This window comes from Colobus angolensis, unplaced genomic scaffold (assembly GCF_000951035.1).
Source record: "Colobus angolensis palliatus isolate OR3802 unplaced genomic scaffold, Cang.pa_1.0 Scaffold153, whole genome shotgun sequence".
Classification (NCBI taxonomy): domain Eukaryota; kingdom Metazoa; phylum Chordata; class Mammalia; order Primates; family Cercopithecidae; genus Colobus; species Colobus angolensis.
This window is the reverse complement of record NW_012114633.1, coordinates 5,911,129-5,924,382: the sequence shown is the minus strand read 5'-3', so window position 1 is coordinate 5,924,382 and position 13,254 is coordinate 5,911,129. Positions and strand designations below refer to the sequence as shown.

The 13,254-nt window shown below is 33.1% G+C and overlaps 1 protein-coding gene across 3 annotated transcripts in view; it reads right to left on the bottom strand.

Annotated features, from left to right (window-relative positions):
* TFPI (tissue factor pathway inhibitor (lipoprotein-associated coagulation inhibitor)) overlaps positions 1–12,993 on the bottom strand; it is a 108,258-nt gene extending 95,265 nt beyond the window's left edge. For 2 of the 3 annotated variants that reach the window (XM_011936484.1, XM_011936487.1), the window contains exon 1: positions 12,689–12,993. The gene's annotated coding sequence lies outside the window, so the exon portion shown is untranslated. Of the gene's footprint in view, positions 1–9,368; positions 9,511–12,688 lie in introns of those variants that run through there. The other variant, XM_011936486.1, reaches the window with a different exon arrangement.
* Positions 12,994–13,254: the final 261 nt, after the last annotated feature.

The following is a 13,254-nucleotide window of genomic DNA, read 5'->3' as shown; positions in this document are numbered from 1 at the left end:
TGAGTTTGAAGGATTTGTGAAACCTCCAGTGGAACTAAGAAACAAAAAGCCCCATATATAGATATGGCTCAGAATAGAGGTTTCTGCTGGAGACAAAAACTTGAGAATCAGGAGATAAACTATCATTGTTTCATGGGGCGAATGAGATCTATTTATTTAACAAGTATATATAGTATTTGATGTGAAGCAAGCACTCTCCTGAATGCTATTACAAATATTAACTCATGTAATCCTCATAGTGGCTATGAGGTGACTGTGAAGATTGGGAAGGAATATCCTAGAAGTGAACTCTGAACAACCAGGAGAAAAACAAGTATGAGAAAACTGAGAGGAAATGGCCAGCGAAGCAGGAGAAAACCTGGGAAGCTGCAGTTACACAAACACTAAGGGAAGTGAGTATTTCCAGAAATTATCATGAGTCAATGATGTCTAAAGCACACAGTGTTCCAGAAGGGAAGGGGTAACATGGGATTTAATGACAATGGCATCATGAGTAGCCTTGTAAAATCTTTTAGTGTGAGGGGGCAACAGCAAGTGAGATGGGGTAGGAACAGGAACCGAGGCTATGTAAATAGAAATTTATGATGTTATTTTATAAATCTGTGCTGAAAAGTAACAGAATTTGAAGGGAAAAATTTTGTGAAGGTTATAGTTTTATGTGGTTAAAAAGGGAGAGTTAAAAGCCTTAAGAAAAGTAAAATGAATAGCAGATGAGATCCCAGGCACAGGTTAAAAGAGTTTAACTGTGTGCTGAGAAAAGTTGTATTTTCCATTAAAATGATAGGTTTTCTTGGTGGGGGATACAAATACATTTTCAAAGTGTGTGTAATGAATGTGTGTGTGTGTGTGTGTGTGTGTGTGTTTTGCCAGGGGGGAACAAAGAAACAGAGAGAGAGAGATGAGAAAGCTACTGAGGAGCGGATAGGAAGGAGAAAAATTTCTTGCTGTGATTAAATTTTGTACGTGAGAAAGAGATTGAGCTTGTCTTTCAGAATGACAAGAAGTAGTAGACTTTTAAAAATGTGAAGGTTTGATGTTTTCTCTAAGCAAAATAAAATGGAGCATTAATAATTTAGCATTAAAAGATTTCTGGAGCCAGGCGCTGTGGCTCACGCTGTTATCCCAGCACTTTGGGAGGCTGAGGTGGCTGGTCACAAAGTCAGGAGTTTGAGACCAGCCTGACCAATATGGTGAAACCCCGTCTCTACTAAAAATATAAAAATTAGCTGGGCGTGGTGGCGTGTGCCTGTAAACCCAGCTACCCAGGAGGCTGAGGCAGGAGAATCGCTTGAACCCGGGAGATGGAGGTTGCAGTGAGCTGAGATAGCACCACTGCACTCTAGCCTGGGTGACAGGGTGAGACTTAGTCTCAAAAAAAAAAAAAAAAAAAATTCCAGGCTGCTGGAATCTCAGCTATAAATTAATAGTAACTGCTGCTGCCTTAAAAATTCAGCATTTCTCCCCTCCAGATACAGGAATTTAATATTTGAATGATTCTATTTGTATTTTATTAACTGGACAGAGATAAAGAACAAAAGAAGCAAGACTTTGAAAGGTGTTGGTAAGAGGAAATATATAAATGGTTTATTACTTAATCATCAACTAATCATTTTTTTCTACATGTGTTCTTTCAATGTTTAGAAATGTAGATAATAATTCAAATTAGTAATATCACACTTTGGAATTAAAAATACTAAAATGGTTGTGTGCACATTCATGTTTATTTTACTAGAGAAAATAAAATTACATTTTAAACAATGTCGGTTCCAACATAATGAAAATTATTATATATCTATCAAATTTAATATACACTAAGTTAAACTGGCAGTGATAATGACTAGAAGATAACTTCGGAATAATCCACATGATATGAATTTGAAATGCTGTACTCAAAAATAGATGCATACTTTAAGATCAACCAAGTAAAACTTGGTGTTCATGGAGAAAAAGATGGTTTGGTAACAGAAAATACTTTAGGTCAATGCGATTATGAATTCATTTTCATCATTTCTCTTCTACTTAAAAAAAAGTTTAGTCATCTTGTTTGTTTGCTCATGAAACATTCTCTGCTACATTAGAGTGAGAAGACTCTTTAATATGTTCATAAATCCAGCTCTCAGAGAAGGTTAGCCTACACCCACCTAAGGAATAAATCATCATTAACCCACATTGATCATGGTGATTCCATTAACTTTGTAGTGTTTGGTTTAGATATTTCTATATGAACTCTGGCTGACAAGTTGAGAGGGGATGTAGCTGCATGGTTGGGGATGGAGTGATTTTGAAAATTCTCCTTGCTGTGAATGCAGCTATATGGGAAGAACCACAAGATAACTCCTCCTTGTATTTGTCCTGTCTGTAAGTAACACCCGTTACTGAAGCTGCTATCTTGCAACATTGAGGCAGACAAACTAAAAATAAAATTCATCTGCTGTGAATGATGTAAATAAAAACATAGGAAAAAACTGGTTCCTTGTTGAAGGAACCAGTCTTGAATCCGCTTACCTCTGTATTTTGTATAATGCGGGCTAATAAATTTAAGCTAATTATTTATGCTACCTGTGCTGTGATGTTTTCCCATCAGCAGCCAAATATAACCTCACAGTTGTTTTGCTATTTTTGCTTTCACAAACGAGCTATTAACCAACTGAAAAATTTTTTTTGATTGAAGGATGCTTAGGGGATGAGAGGATATCAATAATATAAGCCCATGCGAAATCCCCATTTCTTATCATTAAAACTGTCCTGACATTAAAGCAATGCTTAATTTTTACCATAAGAGCGAAATTTTAAGATTATAATTTTAAAACATAAAATATTTACACTTAAATTACACGTATAATTTTAAAGTGTAAAATATTTACACAGATTAAAATATGGGAAACAATGAAGCAAAACATTCTAAACTTGAAAAGTAAATTAATATTACAAGCACAGAGACTTAAAAACAAACAAAAACAACAAAAATCAAACCTCCATTGTAATTGCAGATTTGCTGACTAATCATGTTTACTAAAAGACTAGCTAGCTTGAGCTCAGGAGACGGAGGAGGTTTTAGTGAGCTGAGACAGAGAGATAGCGCCACTGCGCTTCAGCCTGAGCAACAGAGCTAGACGTCATAAAAAAAAAAAAAAACAACAAAAAGACTCGCTAAAGGGAAACTTCTTTTTGGATTTGGCTCTTTTTACAGGAAGTAATAGTTTCTGGAGAATTACTTGATGAAAAATTTCTTAACCTTACTTCATGAATCAAATCACAACTCTTGCTACATTTTAGATTGTGAAAATCTCACTGATAAGAAAAAATAATTGTTTCTCTTGGCCAGGTGCAGTAACTCACGTCTATAAAACCAGCACTTTCGGAGGCCGAGGCGGGCGGATCACCTCAGGTCAGGAGTTAAAGACCAGTCTGGCCCACATGATGAAACCCCATCTCTACTAAAAACACAAAAATAAGCCGGTCGTGGTTGCGCCTGTAATCACATCCTCGGAGGCTGAGGTAGGAGAATCGCTTGAACCCGGGAGGCGGAGGTTGCAGTGAGCTGAGATCGTGCCACTGCACTCCAGCCTGGGTGACAGAGCGAGACCCTGTCTCAAAAAAAAAAAAAAAAAAAAAAAAAAAAAAAAAAAAGAAAGAAAAATAATTGTTTCACTCTTTCAAGTACAAAAGTAATTGTACACGGTTGTTTTTTAAAGGAGGGAAAGGAGGGAAGTCTCTTCTAAGAATAAAACTATTCACTGTATAGAATTAATATTTTTTGTTATTCATAGTATTAAAAAAAAAAGGTCTCATGGGGAGGAAATAGCAATGCCAGGCAAAACGAGTATATATTTTTATGTTATAACCCAATAGCATATAGCATATGCAAACTGTTTATTTAAATAATTTTAAAGCTAAAATGGAGGCGAGGTCACACATTTATATATTGCTAGAGCTAAAAACAGTCATAGAAATAAGTATCTGAAATATCCAGGTTTTTAAAATACAAAAACTGAAGCTCAGGAAATTGATTTTTTTCACCCCAGAGTTTTACATTTGCATATTGGCAATATTTCAACTCAGACATAGGAATTGTGACCATTCAAGGAAAGGACAACTGCAAGCTTCAGAAAGACATGCTATTCTCAGAAATATTTTCCTTTTTATCACCTAAAGTAAATTTCAGATCACTTACAATCTCTAGAAATTAACATTTCATTAAGCCATAACTAGGAAATGTTTATTTAATGTTTGAGCTAAAGTTAAGAAACATATTTAAACTTAATTAAAACAAAAATAAATTAAATAAAATTAATTAAAGCAAATTTTTATGTAATGCTTTGAGCCAAAATTAAGAAATTTAATTGAAACAAAACTTTTTTTGGTGTTTATATTTTTGATAGGTAAAAATTTTATCCTATCAAATAACAGGGAATAATAATATTTATTGCCAATTAAGAGAGGAGTGTGAGCTCTGGAAGTGGAGAAGTGAAACTGGGAGGCAATAAGGGGGAAGGAGGAGAAGAGAGCATTAGAAAATTAAGAACAAGGCAAATGTAAACATGCAAACACATTTCTTAAAATTTGCAATTGAAATCTGAAGAGAATATGATATACTATAGATCTCCACTACTAAGAATACAACGAACAAATTGAAATAAAAAAGAAACACATAATAAAGGAAATAATGCCAATGTTTCTTTTTATAGTAATGAATAGTATTTTATTATGCCTGTTCTATGTATAGTTGTCCATAACTACTAAAACTCTCTAAAAATGAATGAAAGTATTTTGTCTGGACTTTATAGTTAAATTTGTAAGTTTTTTTTTTCCAGAAAAATATTACATTATTTTCTTTGAATGAATTCACCTTTCTTCATCAAAATTACTCTGATTTCCATACTAACTCAATTTTTTTTAAAGCAAAGCTCTTTATGGTATGTTACTGTCATTTCCTTCAGAGGGAAAAAAAAAAACAAATAAAAGTTAGTATTACATGTCTGAACCAAATGGAAGTTTTCAAGAATAAAATTCTGCACAACTACGAAAGCTGGTAGCTCCAAATGAAAGGAAATGGAATAAAAAATGAATGCAAGATAATACAATGAATTTTTGGCGTGAGAGGAGAAAAAGAATAATATATTAAATGTGTATTTCTCTATTATAATTACCACACATATTATACATGGGAATGATATATAGAGATAGAGAGACCTGTGGCTACTTTTGGCTATTTTACCTGCTTTTTGTATTTGCTCTTCTAGGTGCCTGTTATTGAGTTAGGTAAGCAAATGGTATTTCAGGACCAAAACATCTATTTCCTGAAGAGTTGCTCCTTTAATTGTGTATCTACCTACCTGTCTATGTATCTCTTGGTAAATGAATTAATTTGTTAGTTAAAATCAATCTATTAATTCATAATGAATGGGACATCTTGTGGGAGGTACATGTGCTTTGTAAATACATGGAAAAACAGTTGAGACTTTCCTAACAGGTTCTGGTATTCACATTGATATTACCTTTTTAAAAAATTTTTAGGATTAATAGCTAAAAAGATCAAATCAGTTTCTTCATTTCTCCTGAAGGCCTGTTTCCATCAGATTTTACCTCTGCCTAGACAAAAATATTGGAGACTTCTCAACTTTCTGCTTCTGATGATCTCAACTTGTGGTATGACAAAAGGAGAGTAAAATGTTCACTCAGGTATGGGAATTGCTCACAAAAATGTTACTTTATTATATTTAGGGAAAAAAGGGGGCAAAATCTACACTCACAATACCTGAGATTGGATTTCTAGAACCTTTTGGTTTCAGATTTACGATGAATTAGAAAACTTTCTGCTTAGAAAAATGTTATAGTTTCAAATATTATTTAAAAGTTTTATCTTTAAGTACAATAAACATGATAAATAATGATCAATGTTTTCACTCCTATTAAGGAGAGAATTTTTAGTAGTAAAAATAAGCCTTAATGTGAAAAAGCTAAGAATTCATGATTGCTTCTAATGAAAGTATCTGGGAGGGATCTGAGTTTGGTTCAAGAGAGGAACTACAGCTGTTGGTGACTACAACCATCTGCCCAGATGACATCGTGATCAACTGCTCTGAATCACTCTAAAGGAACGAAGAGTCAGGGCAGCTGAGTCATGGTCCCCCAGGAGCCATTAAGAAGTTGATCTTCAGTCACTTCCATTCAAACAGAAAAAATCCCACGAAGGATGAGAACTATGGTTCCTGAGAATGACAGGCAATTGGTGCCACTTTATTCACAGAATCCAATAAATAGTTTTCTTTGTTTCACATGTTTAATGCTCATTAATTTACATTTTTACAAAGACCACTTAGTTTGAATTGCCATTCATCTCTTTCCTATCAAAATCCTACCCAACACATAGTCATATCATCAGAAATCAGATGTTTTCTTGTTTAATGCCCTACCTAACTCATTCGATTGTAATTTTCTGGGAATGGTTACCAGAGATTTGATTTTTTGTAAATTACATCAAATCCTCATTACTTTATAAATGATGAAAATTTGTCACATGGTACACTTTTCATATCTTTTAAAGGATTAATATATAAAAAGTACATAGTTAATGCTCAGCTTTAAAAATATTAAAATTGAATCTGCTTATTCAAGTATAATGATAGAACTGAAAGAGATCTTAAAATGGTTTAATCTCTTCCTTAGCTTTCAAAAATATAAAGTCTTCTTCTTTATTGGAGATTTCTTTATCCATAGAATATCTTAATTCCCCACTCCCCAACTTACTCCCCATGTCAAGTTTTTAAAATATTTTTTAAATATTTTAAAATATTGTGTTTATTATATTATAAATATTATAAAATTGTATCTTTAAAATATTTGTGTTGTCTTCTTCAGGATGTATCACTGATTGACACTCTTTTTGATTCTAGTTTTATATACTGTTATCCTTGGATATTAAAGTAGGTCTCAAATATAGCTTTCATGGTGGTGTGTAAGATTCTGAGAGAGCTGGATAAAAGGTATAAGCTCCCTTCTAAAGTGCAAGTATATACTTGCAGAGATATTTTTTCACTTACATTTTTGGAGATCATCCATGGTCTCCCCATGTCTTTTACAGAAGAGGCTTCTGGCACCTATTAGGGAAGCTTGTATCTTCCTTATCTCTGTACTAGATGATAATATCGAATGCAGGTAAGTGGTGGTGGGGAGAGTAATACTGACAGAATAGTGATATGGCAAACATTGGCACCTCAGAAACTTTTTGCTTTTTTGAGGGCTCTTATTAATATTTGCAAACTTTAAAAAGGCTTGAAAAGAGTTACCCAGAGCTCACCACATATAGAAAAACAGATATCTCTTGTTATGGGAATTGAGGCTAGTCCACATTCCCCTAGATTAAACATCTTTCCTCATTTGGCACATTCTTCAGCTGTTCCTTAAGAAAAAAACATACTAAGAAAAGTTAATTCTGGGAAGTCTAGAATTGGAATAAAATTACTGACACTAAAAGGAAAGCCCAGATATCTCTTAAAAAATGCTTATCTTAATTTTTTTGAAAACTCACATTAGCACCAGATCATTTCTTTAATGCGTACCGATTTCCTTTCTTCATTGACTAAATAGCTTTGCTAAATGAGATTAAAACCACGTAACTCAAATGAGATATATAAGATGTTGAATAATGTTCACATATCTATAAAATCAAATTCCGGTACTAATATAAATGATGTCTATTATGTTTGTCATTTATTTGGGATTATCTGTTTGCCTCAAGTGGTGCAAAAAAATTGAGCAGGAAGCACCTGAAGCTTCCTTTCACAACAAGAGGAAGTTGTAATTTGTATTTACTTTACCCAGCTTTCTTTATATGAAAGTAGCCAAGAAGCAGGGGAGGAAAGACAATTACAAGAAATTGTGATAGGAAACTACTGGGAAAAGCAATTTGTAATTTCTGATAAAACTCTAGGCAAATAACCCTGAGCACTCATAGTCTGGCAAGTGGGAAGTACCTGTTGAACAAGTGACCACTTGATTGATTTTAAGCATGTGGAGCTCGTTTGTCATCTAAAATATAGAAGGGAGTGAGATATTAGCTTCCTGAATAGCTATTGTTATTTAGAAAAAATAATGAACCAATAAACTTCTCATATAAGATGAAATAACTATTTTCTAGAAACAGTGATCTCATGTTCTTCATTGTATAAACACATATGTACTTATATAACATAGCTCCTGGGACACAATAAACAATAAATGTATGTTTATCTTATTTAGGCAAACTAAAAGTTGCAGGCTCTGTGCCCTTAAATTTTTAAAATTTATATTCACATTTTGTTTTTTAAGATGTTATGAAAATACAATTTTAAAAGCCCATCTATTTCTAACCACGATGTATTAACAGGGATTGGATTTTTCCACCCACCTAAAATAAGTAAAAAAAACACACACAAAACAAAATAAAAGAAATTATATTGGTCAGTGGAGAGCAGTGATTTCATAGAGATAAGAAACAAGTGTTTAGCCCCACATTTGTACATATGTTCCACCAGACTGAGTGGAGACTCAGTTTAGTTCCTATATGGAAGTTCAGGGAGGAGGAACTCTATAAGAACCCAGTGGTCTCTCTCAGTTTGGGAGACAAAGCAGACAGAATCTCAGGAGGTAGTTAGGGTATACAGTACCAAATGTCAGAGAGGACAGAGTTATACAGAAAGAAAGATCCAGAGATCTTCAGATGGACTTCTAGTCTTCAGCTCAATGTTGATCTGTTGCATTCATAAGAGAAAAGTCTGAAGACTGGGGAAAGCACCACCTAAAAGGGTTAGAGGGGCCCACACGTGTAAAGAAGGGAATATTTTTTGTTCCCAAGTTGCAAAACTCTCAGTTCATGAAGGATTAAGTATAGTACTCAGTTGTTTGCATCAGTAGTAGGAAAAAATTAACCATAGAATAAACAATTATCTGGTCTTGCCTAACAAAATTTAATAGCAAGACAACAAAATAGGAAACAGTTTCGAAGTAATTTAAGTACATCCCAGAAGACAGCTCAAGAATATTTATAGAAATACAACATATACCAACATCCAATAAGGTAAAATTCATAATATTAGGCAACCACATCAAAATTACTAGGGATGCAAAGAGCAGTAGAATATAACTCATAATGAGAAAAGTCTAAATGACATAGAAATGACATAAAAAAACAGAATAAGCAGACAAAAATATTAAAAATTTAAAGTATTTCCCATATGTTCAAAAAACTAGAAAAAAGTTGTATTACATTTTAATATAACCATTGTGATTCATTTTCTGATATGAAAATTAATCTTTGAAGCTTCCTAAATGGACTTTAAAATATTACCAAAATATTCATAATAAACACCGTTATTCTGGAGACTTACCCTGTTTCTGAGATTTATTCTGCTTGTAAGCCTTGAGAAATGAGGAATGAGGAATGAGGAATGAAGCGATGCTTTCAGGTGAATTATCATAGAATTCAAGGACTGGATAGAAATAGGTGAGGGTCAAGACGAGGAGGAGAGAGAGACTAGGTTGACAGCCGTGTGGTGGCAGCACTTGAAGGTGTGGTATAGTTGGAGGGTGTCAAAGGCACATTGTGCTTGGTATTAAAAACTATTTACATTTTATCAGTGTCCTACTGATGAATACTTTCACATTTCTGATGTTGAAATAGCTTTATTATGCCCTAATCAACAACATATAATATTTTTTTACTGACATATTGACTGGGCAATTCCTTGCAATAATTCTAAGTCTATACAGAGACCTAGAATTGTTCCATATGGAACAATTGGGATAGTTGTATTGCAGCATTGGGACTTCTATTATGGGCCATGATGTCCTTATATTCTTTTGTTTTTGAAATAATTTTACCACTTCGCTGTTCCAACTAAGAGAGGACACAACATTCCAAATAGAGGCTTAAAGAGAAAACAGTGGATTTGACATGGGCCCATACTTTCTGTTATTGTTGGTTTGAGGAAGAAGAAAAGTAGAGGTGATGAAGTTGCCCTCAACAACTGGTAGTTACTGGTAGTTGAATCTCAGGCTGTGGTTCTACTCGGCACCTGACACTTGGATAAGTGAAGACAGAGAGAGAAAGGTAATGGGAAGACTGGGCCCCTGGAATTGATATGTAACACCAAGAAAGCAGTCAGTGAGGATCTCAGAAAGCCAGGAGAGATGGTCTATTATGAAGAGTACTTGCTGGAAACACTTGAACACTTCCCTGTTTCTGGTGAGATTTGATACCCAGAAACACATGTCTATTGAATTCAAGTTTCTCCTAATGCACACTGTAGCAATAAGAAAAAATTATAGTGCTGCTATATTTCTATAAAAGATAGCAGAATCTACCTTTGACACTAATGCATGAAAATATATTTGTGTTTTAAAAAGGCAACCTGCCAAATTTAATTCCTCAAATGAGTTAATTGCTATAGATGGTAAACAAAAAAGGATGGCTGGTTGTAGAAGGCCTGTATTGTGAATAGATGAGTTGTATTGTAGTACAATTCTTAGATCATGTCCACATAGAAAAAATAAATTGATGATATAATTAACCCATTTTAACCTATATTGTAATTCCATTTAATTAATTTATACTGATAAGATTTTTTTGAAAATCCTAGTCTAAGTAATTAATGTCTTCACTTTTCTTTTTATTGTCTCTTCCTTTTTATTTTTTGTAAGGATGTTTACTTTGCATTTTTTTCTTGTATTAGGTAGAGATATCAGTTGAAAGATACCTTAAAATTTTGTGACATTGAGTTTAATCAACCATCCATTCCTAAGGAATTGATAGTATATTTACTATTTGATTAGATGGATAGGCACTCTGGTATTAAATTAAGTCTCTAAAGTTGGCATTTTTTCTCTATTAGTTTGCCATCCTGCCCACTTACCTCTTGAATTTGAAAGACATAAATAAATAAGATTAGAATATGAATTTTTAAGATAATTAAATTGTTTTGAAAGTTAGAGTTTATTACAAAATATGTTCTCATTTTATGTATTATTAATTTAACAATAAGTTTTATGACAGAAGATTTTAGTCAAAATAGTTACACAATCAACAAGCAAATGATATACGGGCAATCAATCAGACCATCAAACACCAGTTGATAACATAATCCATTTGGACAGGAACCACATTTCCAAAACGAGTTTTGATTTAGTCATTGGAGGTAAAACAAAAGATATCAGACTGTACCTTAAAAATGAACAAACAAAACAAAACAAAAACTTGTCCAATTCAGTATACCTAATAGAGACAGGAATCAAATAGTAGTATATGTCATTAAACTTTTCCAACAAGATTCTGTGGTCACCTGAAGTAGAAAAACTTGGTTTTCCAATGTAACTACTCAAATCAGTAAAAATAAATATTTTAAAACTTTACTCTTGTTTTAAAATTTTACTTTATTATGTTAGTTATCTGTATTTACATTAATATTTTTCAGTCTTTATTGATCCCTATTTATATTTCATATAATTTTATTAAGCTGTAGGCCACAAATTAACATTTCATACTCAAGTAAATGTCAGGGACTATTCCCTCTTTAGTTTAAGGATTAGATGCGATATGGATATTATATATTGAAATAATCATGCACTAGAATGATAGATTTAAAATCATCTTTAAAATGTGTTATGGAGATTTTGTCATGTTCAAAAATTTTGCAGTATCTCTCAAAATTGTCACAACTTTCCCCCTTTCATGTAAATATTACGCCTTTACATATGAAACGTGACTCTCTGCGCAGTATGTTTCCTGCTTGAGTTTTGCCCTTTGTGTTATATTATCTCATGTTATACAAAGTCATTTTGTGACTAATTTCCAGAGCACTGAGTCACAGTGTGGCTGTTGCTTATCTTTTCTTTTTTCCCACATGGTAGTACTCTTGGCCCTTATTTTTGGTAATTATTTTAAACTAATGAGTACTTTTTCATAATTGAATAATTGTTTCTCTCATATTTCTGTGGTTGTTTACTGCTGTATTATATTCTTTCATTTTTTACTAGAAGCAAACAGTTTATAATCAACAGGAACATAACAGTACATCATGTAGGCACGTTATCTATTGTTTTAATTTACAAAATTGCACAATATAGACTTGATCGTAAGTATTCTCGTTTAGATATCTCAGAATATAACTTTTGGTCTTTGGAGACTTGTAAAGTATTTCCTTAGAGAGATTAGTTAGTGCTGGCATAAAATATTCAATTTAGATTATGATTATTTTAATGTTTATACCTCATTTTAAATATCAACTAATGGCATTGAAAGATTATTTGAATAGAAGACTGACAGTCTCTTTATTATATGTTACGAAAGAAAATGCAAAGGTAAACCAAACTTCCAAAAACTTCCAATTAACTAAGCACAATTAGTAAAGAATTCTACTACAATCTTCAAATTATAAAAAAGCTACATACACCAATTCATTACAAAACGTTTACGGTTTAAAACATTGCACATAAATTTGCTTAAGAATTAAATGCAAAATGCTGAGAACTCAAGTTTGGATTTCAGTTTGTTTACTTTGTTTACAGGGAAGGGTTGATTTTCATTTTAGGCAAATAAACAATGATCCTCCTCTATCAGTTCTTGGCCTCTCAGCACGCTGCTTTTCCCCCCGAGAAAGAAAAAATTGAAGTTATTTCTCATGGGCTAGACAGTATATTGCCAGGTACTCACAAGTAAAATCTCTGATGAAAGTTCTTGGAATGTTTTTTTCAAAACGGAGTTGAGGTGATTTTGTTTTTCCTTCCAGGTATTGAAGAGAGGATTTATCTTCTCTACTTCTTCTTTTAGAAACAGATCAAGAAACTGGGGATTGAAGAATAACTGAAAGAAACGTAATCTGATCTTACTAGCAGTGAAAGAGCGAGGTAAGAATTTGACTGTTATCCAGCCTAAAGTCGCTGCTGTCTGTTAGAGCAAAGAGGGAGCCTGAGAGTCGCTTCAGAGATCACTGGCAGTTGGGAATAGCCCAACTTCCTGTTAGGTCACTGCAACCCTGACTCTGTTTTGTCTAAACCTCTTTTTCCTTTCTTTCTCTCTCTCTTTTTTTTTTTTTTTTTTTTTTTTTTTTTTTTTAGTGGAGGAAACAGATGAAGGAAACAGCTTACACCAAGATTTCAGATACGATCATTTTGAACAACTATTTCTTTTAATTTCCAAGATTGTTTTTGTAATCAGTTGAAAAAGAATGCTTTTTCTCCCCCTAGAGTTAGGGTTTTTAAAAAAATTACATACTTATT